Source organism: Denticeps clupeoides, unplaced genomic scaffold (assembly GCF_900700375.1).
Source record: "Denticeps clupeoides unplaced genomic scaffold, fDenClu1.1, whole genome shotgun sequence".
Lineage (NCBI taxonomy): Eukaryota > Metazoa > Chordata > Actinopteri > Clupeiformes > Denticipitidae > Denticeps > Denticeps clupeoides.
In genome coordinates this window covers 67,501-76,327 of record NW_021629842.1, presented here as the reverse complement: position 1 = coordinate 76,327, position 8,827 = coordinate 67,501, and the positions used below count along the sequence as shown (strand labels likewise).

The window sequence follows — 8,827 nt, the reverse complement described above, 5'->3', positions numbered from 1 at the left end:
AGTACTCTTCTTTTGTGTAACACTGCATTAGATTTTATAACAGATTGTTGGATTCAAACTTGGAATCAACAAAAAGATTTTCAAACATCATTCTCAAAAAAAAAGATTTAGTTTTCAGCTATCCAGAGGAAGACCAGATAATCTGTCAGAAGTGGGATTCCAATTGTGCAATGGTGCAATCCTAACATAGCTCTCTAGTACTCTTCTGTTTGTTGTGTAACACTGCATTCAATTTTAAGAAAATGCACTTTTTTGAAACTTAGAAAGAAACCATTAAGTCAAATTGTTAGATTCAAACTCATGTCAACAAAACATGTTTTTACATTAAGACAAAACTTAAAATTACACTGCAAAGAGCGTTTTGTAACTGTGTGAAGAGTGCAGTAAAGATAAGGAAATCAGGATTTTCTGTCAGAAGTGGGTAAAGAGAAGGAAAACAGGGCTTTCTGTCAGAAGTGGGATTCGAACCCACGCCTCCAGGAGAGACTGCGACCTGAACGCAGCGCCTTAGACCGCTCGGCCATCCTGACCTACAAAACAACTGCACTTGTTTACGGAAACACTGCATAAGATTTTATGACAATGAAATCTAACACACAAAAGAAATATGGAGGTTTCAATGGAGATTTACATCCACACCATTGTGGAGACATCATTGTGCATAGGTGCAATCCTAACATAGCCCTCTAGTACTCTTCTTTTGTGTAACACTGCATTAGATTTTATAACAGATTGTTGGATTCAAACTTGGAATCAACAAAAAGATTTTCAAACATCATTCTCAAAAAAAAGATTTAGTTTTCAGCTATCCAGAGGAAGACCAGATAATCTGTCAGAAGTGGGATTCCAATTGTGCAATGGTGCAATCCTAACATAGCTCTCTAGTACTCTTCTGTTTGTTGTGTAACACTGCATTCAATTTTAAGAAAATGCACTTTTTTGAAACTTAGAAAGAAACCATTAAGTCAAATTGTTAGATTCAAACTCATGTCAACAAAACATGTTTTTACATTAAGACAAAACTTAAAATTACACTGCAAAGAGCGTTTTGTAACTGTGTGAAGAGTGCAGTAAAGATAAGGAAATCAGGATTTTCTGTCAGAAGTGGGTAAAGAGAAGGAAAACAGGGCTTTCTGTCAGAAGTGGGATTCGAACCCACGCCTCCAGGAGAGACTGCGACCTGAACGCAGCGCCTTAGACCGCTCGGCCATCCTGACCTACAAAACAACTGCGCTTGTTTACGGAAAAACTGCATAAGATTTTATGACAATGAAATCTAACACACAAAAGAAATATGGAGGTTTCAATGGAGATTTACATCCACACCATTGTGGAGACATCATTGTGCATAGGTGCAATCCTAACATAGCCCTCTAGTACTCTTCTTTTGTGTAACACTGCATTAGATTTTATAACAGATTGTTGGATTCAAACTTGGAATCAACAAAAAGATTTTCAAACATCATTCTCAAAAAAAAGATTTAGTTTTCAGCTATCCAGAGGAAGACCAGATAATCTGTCAGAAGTGGGATTCCAATTGTGCAATGGTGCAATCCTAACATAGCTCTCTAGTACTCTTCTGTTTGTTGTGTAACACTGCATTCAATTTTAAGAAAATGCACTTTTTTGAAACTTAGAAAGAAACCATTAAGTCAAATTGTTAGATTCAAACTCATGTCAACAAAACATGTTTTTACATTAAGACAAAACTTAAAATTACACTGCAAAGAGCGTTTTGTAACTGTGTGAAGAGTGTAGTAAAGATAAGGAAATCAGGATTTTCTGTCAGAAGTGGGTAAAGAGAAGGAAAACAGGGCTTTCTGTCAGAAGTGGGATTCGAACCCACGCCTCCAGGAGAGACTGCGACCTGAACGCAGCGCCTTAGACCGCTCGGCCATCCTGACCTACAAAACAACTGCGCTTGTTTACGGAAAAACTGCATAAGATTTTATGACAATGAAATCTAACACACAAAAGAAATATGGAGGTTTCAATGGAGATTTACATCCACACCATTGTGGAGACATCATTGTGCATAGGTGCAATCCTAACATAGCCCTCTAGTACTCTTCTTTTGTGTAACACTGCATTAGATTTTATAACAGATTGTTGGATTCAAACTTGGAATCAACAAAAAGATTTTCAAACATCATTCTCAAAAAAAAGATTTAGTTTTCAGCTATCCAGAGGAAGACCAGATAATCTGTCAGAAGTGGGATTCCAATTGTGCAATGGTGCAATCCTAACATAGCTCTCTAGTACTCTTCTGTTTGTTGTGTAACACTGCATTCAATTTTAAGAAAATGCACTTTTTTGAAACTTAGAAAGAAACCATTAAGTCAAATTGTTAGATTCAAACTCATGTCAACAAAACATGTTTTTACATTAAGACAAAACTTAAAATTACACTGCAAAGAGCGTTTTGTAACTGTGTGAAGAGTGCAGTAAAGATAAGGAAATCAGGATTTTCTGTCAGAAGTGGGTAAAGAGAAGGAAAACAGGGCTTTCTGTCAGAAGTGGGATTCGAACCCACGCCTCCAGGAGAGACTGCGACCTGAACGCAGCGCCTTAGACCGCTCGGCCATCCTGACCTACAAAACAACTGCGCTTGTTTACGGAAAAACTGCATAAGATTTTATGACAATGAAATCTAACACACAAAAGAAATATGGAGGTTTCAATGGAGATTTACATCCACACCATTGTGGAGACATCATTGTGCATAGGTGCAATCCTAACATAGCCCTCTAGTACTCTTCTTTTGTGTAACACTGCATTAGATTTTATAACAGATTGTTGGATTCAAACTTGGAATCAACAAAAAGATTTTCAAACATCATTCTCAAAAAAAAGATTTAGTTTTCAGCTATCCAGAGGAAGACCAGATAATCTGTCAGAAGTGGGATTCCAATTGTGCAATGGTGCAATCCTAACATAGCTCTCTAGTACTCTTCTGTTTGTTGTGTAACACTGCATTCAATTTTAAGAAAATGCACTTTTTTGAAACTTAGAAAGAAACCATTAAGTCAAATTGTTAGATTCAAACTCATGTCAACAAAACATGTTTTTACATTAAGACAAAACTTAAAATTACACTGCAAAGAGCGTTTTGTAACTGTGTGAAGAGTGCAGTAAAGATAAGGAAATCAGGATTTTCTGTCAGAAGTGGGTAAAGAGAAGGAAAACAGGGCTTTCTGTCAGAAGTGGGATTCGAACCCACGCCTCCAGGAGAGACTGCGACCTGAACGCAGCGCCTTAGACCGCTCGGCCATCCTGACCTACAAAACAACTGCACTTGTTTACGGAAACACTGCATAAGATTTTATGACAATGAAATCTAACACACAAAAGAAATATGGAGGTTTCAATGGAGATTTACATCCACACTATTGTGGAGACATCATTGTGCATAGGTGCAATCCTAACATAGCCCTCTAGTACTCTTCTTTTGTGTAACACTGCATTAGATTTTATAACAGATTGTTGGATTCAAACTTGGAATCAACAAAAAGATTTTCAAACATCATTCTCAAAAAAAAGATTTAGTTTTCAGCTATCCAGAGGAAGACCAGATAATCTGTCAGAAGTGGGATTCCAATTGTGCAATGGTGCAATCCTAACATAGCTCTCTAGTACTCTTCTGTTTGTTGTGTAACACTGCATTCAATTTTAAGAAAATGCACTTTTTTGAAACTTAGAAAGAAACCATTAAGTCAAATTGTTAGATTCAAACTCATGTCAACAAAACATTCAAACTTGGAATCAACAAAAAGATTTTCAAACATCATTCTCAAAAAAAAGATTTAGTTTTCAGCTATCCAGAGGAAGACCAGATAATCTGTCAGAAGTGGGATTCCAATTGTGCAATCCTAACATAGCTCACTAGTACTCTTCTGTTTGTTGTGTAACACTGCATTCAATTTTAAGAAAATGCACTTTTTTGAAACTTAGAAAGAAACCATTAAGTCAAATTGTTAGATTCAAACTCATGTCAACAAAACATGTTTTTACATTAAGACAAAACTTAAAATTACACTGCAAAGAGCGTTTTGTAACTGTGTGAAGAGTGTAGTAAAGATAAGGAAATCAGGATTTTCTGTCAGAAGTGGGTAAAGAGAAGGAAAACAGGGCTTTCTGTCAGAAGTGGGATTCGAACCCACGCCTCCAGGAGAGACTGCGACCTGAACGCAGCGCCTTAGACCGCTCGGCCATCCTGACCTACAAAACAACTGCACTTGTTTACGGAAACACTGCATAAGATTTTATGACAATGAAATCTAACACACAAAAGAAATATGGAGGTTTCAATGGAGATTTACATCCACACCATTGTGGAGACATCATTGTGCATAGGTGCAATCCTAACATAGCCCTCTAGTACTCTTCTTTTGTGTAACACTGCATTAGATTTTATAACAGATTGTTGGATTCAAACTTGGAATCAACAAAAAGATTTTCAAACATCATTCTCAAAAAAAAGATTTAGTTTTCAGCTATCCAGAGGAAGACCAGATAATCTGTCAGAAGTGGGATTCCAATTGTGCAATGGTGCAATCCTAACATAGCTCTCTAGTACTCTTCTGTTTGTTGTGTAACACTGCATTCAATTTTAAGAAAATGCACTTTTTTGAAACTTAGAAAGAAACCATTAAGTCAAATTGTTAGATTCAAACTCATGTCAACAAAACATGTTTTTACATTAAGACAAAACTTAAAATTACACTGCAAAGAGCGTTTTGTAACTGTGTGAAGAGTGCAGTAAAGATAAGGAAATCAGGATTTTCTGTCAGAAGTGGGTAAAGAGAAGGAAAACAGGGCTTTCTGTCAGAAGTGGGATTCGAACCCACGCCTCCAGGAGAGACTGCGACCTGAACGCAGCGCCTTAGACCGCTCGGCCATCCTGACCTACAAAACAACTGCACTTGTTTACGGAAACACTGCATAAGATTTTATGACAATGAAATCTAACACACAAAAGAAATATGGAGGTTTCAATGGAGATTTACATCCACACTATTGTGGAGACATCATTGTGCATAGGTGCAATCCTAACATAGCCCTCTAGTACTCTTCTTTTGTGTAACACTGCATTAGATTTTATAACAGATTGTTGGATTCAAACTTGGAATCAACAAAAAGATTTTCAAACATCATTCTCAAAAAAAAGATTTAGTTTTCAGCTATCCAGAGGAAGACCAGATAATCTGTCAGAAGTGGGATTCCAATTGTGCAATGGTGCAATCCTAACATAGCTCTCTAGTACTCTTCTGTTTGTTGTGTAACACTGCATTCAATTTTAAGAAAATGCACTTTTTTGAAACTTAGAAAGAAACCATTAAGTCAAATTGTTAGATTCAAACTCATGTCAACAAAACATTCAAACTTGGAATCAACAAAAAATTTTCAAACATCATTCTCAAAAAAAACATTTAGTTTTCAGCTATCCAGAGGAAGACCAGATAATCTGTCAGAAGTGGGATTCCAATTGTGCAATCCTAACATAGCTCACTAGTACTCTTCTGTTTGTTGTGTAACACTGCATTCAATTTTAAGAAAATGCACTTTTTTGAAACTTAGAAAGAAACCATGAAGTCAAATTGTTAGATTCAAACTCATGTCAACAAAACATGTTTTTACATTAAGACAAAACTTAAAATTACACTGCAAAGAGCGTTTTGTAACTGTGTGAAGAGTGTAGTAAAGATAAGGAAATCAGGATTTTCTGTCAGAAGTGGGTAAAGAGAAGGAAAACAGGGCTTTCTGTCAGAAGTGGGATTCGAACCCACGCCTCCAGGAGAGACTGCGACCTGAACGCAGCGCCTTAGACCGCTCGGCCATCCTGACCTACAAAACAACTGCGCTTGTTTACGGAAAAACTGCATAAGATTTTATGACAATGAAATCTAACACACAAAAGAAATATGGAGGTTTCAATGGAGATTTACATCCACACCATTGTGGAGACATCATTGTGCATAGGTGCAATCCTAACATAGCCCTCTAGTACTCTTCTTTTGTGTAACACTGCATTAGATTTTATAACAGATTGTTGGATTCAAACTTGGAATCAACAAAAAGATTTTCAAACATCATTCTCAAAAAAAAGATTTAGTTTTCAGCTATCCAGAGGAAGACCAGATAATCTGTCAGAAGTGGGATTCCAATTGTGCAATGGTGCAATCCTAACATAGCTCTCTAGTACTCTTCTGTTTGTTGTGTAACACTGCATTCAATTTTAAGAAAATGCACTTTATTGAAACTTAGAAAGAAACCATGAAGTCAAATTGTTAGATTCAAACTCATGTCAACAAAACATGTTTTTACATTAAGACAAAACTTAAAATTACACTGCAAAGAGCGTTTTGTAACTGTGTGAAGAGTGCAGTAAAGATAAGGAAATCAGGATTTTCTGTCAGAAGTGGGTAAAGAGAAGGAAAACAGGGCTTTCTGTCAGAAGTGGGATTCGAACCCACGCCTCCAGGAGAGACTGCGACCTGAACGCAGCGCCTTAGACCGCTCGGCCATCCTGACCTACAAAACAACTGCACTTGTTTACGGAAACACTGCATAAGATTTTATGACAATGAAATCTAACACACAAAAGAAATATGGAGGTTTCAATGGAGATTTACATCCACACCATTGTGGAGACATCATTGTGCATAGGTGCAATCCTAACATAGCCCTCTAGTACTCTTCTTTTGTGTAACACTGCATTAGATTTTATAACAGATTGTTGGATTCAAACTTGGAATCAACAAAAAGATTTTCAAACATCATTCTCAAAAAAAAGATTTAGTTTTCAGCTATCCAGAGGAAGACCAGATAATCTGTCAGAAGTGGGATTCCAATTGTGCAATGGTGCAATCCTAACATAGCTCTCTAGTACTCTTCTGTTTGTTGTGTAACACTGCATTCAATTTTAAGAAAATGCACTTTTTTGAAACTTAGAAAGAAACCATGAAGTCAAATTGTTAGATTCAAACTCATGTCAACAAAACATGTTTTTACATTAAGACAAAACTTAAAATTACACTGCAAAGAGCGTTTTGTAACTGTGTGAAGAGTGCAGTAAAGATAAGGAAATCAGGATTTTCTGTCAGAAGTGGGTAAAGAGAAGGAAAACAGGGCTTTCTGTCAGAAGTGGGATTCGAACCCACGCCTCCAGGAGAGACTGCGACCTGAACGCAGCGCCTTAGACCGCTCGGCCATCCTGACCTACAAAACCACTTCACTTGTTTACGGAAACACTGCATAAGATTTTATGACAATGAAATCTAACACACAAAAGAAATATGGAGGTTTTAATGGAGATTTACATCCACACTATTGTGGAGACATCATTGTGCATAGGTGCAATCCTAACATAGCCCTCTAGTACTCTTCTTTTGTGTAACACTGCATTATATTTTATAACAGATTGTTGGATTCAAACTTGGAATCAACAAAAAGATTTTCAAACATCATTCTCAAAAAAAAGATTTAGTTTTCAGCTATCCAGAGGAAGACCAGATAATCTGTCAGAAGTGGGATTCCAATTGTGCAATGGTGCAATCCTAACATAGCCCTCTAGTACTCTTGGTCGAACAACATAGGCTTAAAAACAGATCACAGAGTGAAAATACCTCTTAACTTACTTTAGAAAAAACTAAGCGATGCAAAAAAACTTCATTTTAAAAACGTTTTTCAACGGTTAAAGCTTATAGCACCTGGTATTCCCAGGCAGTCTCCCATCCAAGTACTAACCAGGCCGAAGCCTTCTTAGCTTCCGAGATCAGACGAGACCAGCCGTTCTTTGGCTGGTATGGCCGTAAGCAATCTCTGCTTGAAAATCTTGGACTTTCAACAACATAGGCTTGAAAATATATCACAGAGGGAAAATACCTCTTAAGTTACTTTAGAAAAAAAATAACAAATCGATGAAAAAAATCTTCATTTTAAAAAGTTTTTCAACAGTTAAAGCTTACAGCACCTGGTACTCCCAGGCAGTCTCCTATCCAGGAACTAACAAGGCCCAAGCCTTCTTAGCTTCCGAGATCAGACAAGACCGGGCATTCTTTGGCTGGTATGGCCGTAAGCAATCTCTGCCTGAAAATCTTGGACTTTAAACAACATACGCTTGAAAACTTATTACATAGAGAAAATACCTCTTAACTTACTTTAGAAAAAAACTAAGCGATGCCAAAAAACTTCATTTTAAAACGTTTTTCAACATTTAAAGCTTACAGCACCTGGTGTTCCCAGGCTGTCTCCCATCCAAGTACTAACCAGGCCCAAGCCTTCTTAGCTTCCGAGATCAGACGAGACAGGCCGTTCTTCGACTGGTATGGCCGTAAGCAATATCTGGTTGAAAATCTTGGACTTTAAACAACATAAGCTTGAAAACATTACACAGAGTAAAAATACCTCTTAACTTAATTTAGACAAATACTAAGCGATGCAAAAAACATTTATTTTAAAAAGTTTTTCAAAAGTTAAAGCTTACAGCACCTGGTATTCCCAGGCAGTCTCCCATCCAAGTACTAACCAGGCCCAAGCCTTCTTACCTTCCGAGATCAGACGAGACCGGGCGTTCTTTGGCTGGTATGGCAGTAAGCAATCTCTGCTTGAAAATCTTGGACTTTAAACAACATACGCTTGAAAACTTATCACAGAGAGAAAATACCTCTTTACTTACTTTAGAAAAAAACTAAGCGATGCAAAAAAACTTTATTGTAAAATGTTTTTCAACAGTTAAAGCTTACAGCACCTGTTATTCCCAGGCTGTCTCCCATCCAAGTACTAACCAGTCCCAAGCCTTCTTAGCTTTCGAGATCAGACGAGACCG

The 8,827-nt window shown here is 37.2% G+C and overlaps 11 non-coding genes and 4 pseudogenes across 11 annotated transcripts; all 15 read right to left on the bottom strand.

Moving 5' to 3' along the window:
- Positions 1 to 447: 447 nt before the first annotated feature.
- On the bottom strand, positions 448 to 530 carry trnal-cag (transfer RNA leucine (anticodon CAG)). Its single transcript has one exon. It is a non-coding gene; the product is annotated as a tRNA-Leu (tRNA).
- A 604-nt stretch (positions 531 to 1,134) lies between these two features.
- On the bottom strand, positions 1,135 to 1,217 carry trnal-cag (transfer RNA leucine (anticodon CAG)). Its single transcript has one exon. It is a non-coding gene; the product is annotated as a tRNA-Leu (tRNA).
- A 604-nt stretch (positions 1,218 to 1,821) lies between these two features.
- Positions 1,822 to 1,904, bottom strand: trnal-cag (transfer RNA leucine (anticodon CAG)). The gene has a single exon. It is a non-coding gene; the product is annotated as a tRNA-Leu (tRNA).
- Positions 1,905 to 2,508: 604 nt separating this feature from the next.
- On the bottom strand, positions 2,509 to 2,591 carry trnal-cag (transfer RNA leucine (anticodon CAG)). The gene has a single exon. It is a non-coding gene; the product is annotated as a tRNA-Leu (tRNA).
- A 604-nt stretch (positions 2,592 to 3,195) lies between these two features.
- Positions 3,196 to 3,278, bottom strand: trnal-cag (transfer RNA leucine (anticodon CAG)). Its single transcript has one exon. It is a non-coding gene; the product is annotated as a tRNA-Leu (tRNA).
- Positions 3,279 to 4,135: 857 nt separating this feature from the next.
- Positions 4,136 to 4,218, bottom strand: trnal-cag (transfer RNA leucine (anticodon CAG)). The gene has a single exon. It is a non-coding gene; the product is annotated as a tRNA-Leu (tRNA).
- Positions 4,219 to 4,822: 604 nt separating this feature from the next.
- trnal-cag (transfer RNA leucine (anticodon CAG)) lies at positions 4,823 to 4,905 on the bottom strand. The gene has a single exon. It is a non-coding gene; the product is annotated as a tRNA-Leu (tRNA).
- Positions 4,906 to 5,761: 856 nt separating this feature from the next.
- trnal-cag (transfer RNA leucine (anticodon CAG)) lies at positions 5,762 to 5,844 on the bottom strand. Its single transcript has one exon. It is a non-coding gene; the product is annotated as a tRNA-Leu (tRNA).
- Positions 5,845 to 6,448: 604 nt separating this feature from the next.
- Positions 6,449 to 6,531, bottom strand: trnal-cag (transfer RNA leucine (anticodon CAG)). The gene has a single exon. It is a non-coding gene; the product is annotated as a tRNA-Leu (tRNA).
- Positions 6,532 to 7,135: 604 nt separating this feature from the next.
- trnal-cag (transfer RNA leucine (anticodon CAG)) lies at positions 7,136 to 7,218 on the bottom strand. The gene has a single exon. It is a non-coding gene; the product is annotated as a tRNA-Leu (tRNA).
- Positions 7,219 to 7,697: 479 nt separating this feature from the next.
- LOC114775854 (uncharacterized) lies at positions 7,698 to 7,816 on the bottom strand (annotated as a pseudogene).
- Positions 7,817 to 7,960: 144 nt separating this feature from the next.
- On the bottom strand, positions 7,961 to 8,079 carry LOC114775853 (uncharacterized; annotated as a pseudogene).
- Positions 8,080 to 8,219: 140 nt separating this feature from the next.
- On the bottom strand, positions 8,220 to 8,338 carry LOC114775855 (uncharacterized; annotated as a pseudogene).
- A 140-nt stretch (positions 8,339 to 8,478) lies between these two features.
- LOC114775813 (5S ribosomal RNA) lies at positions 8,479 to 8,597 on the bottom strand. Its single transcript, XR_003745297.1, has one exon. It is a non-coding gene; the product is annotated as a 5S ribosomal RNA (ribosomal RNA).
- A 140-nt stretch (positions 8,598 to 8,737) lies between these two features.
- LOC114775860 (uncharacterized) overlaps positions 8,738 to 8,827 on the bottom strand; it is a 119-nt pseudogene continuing 29 nt past the window's right edge.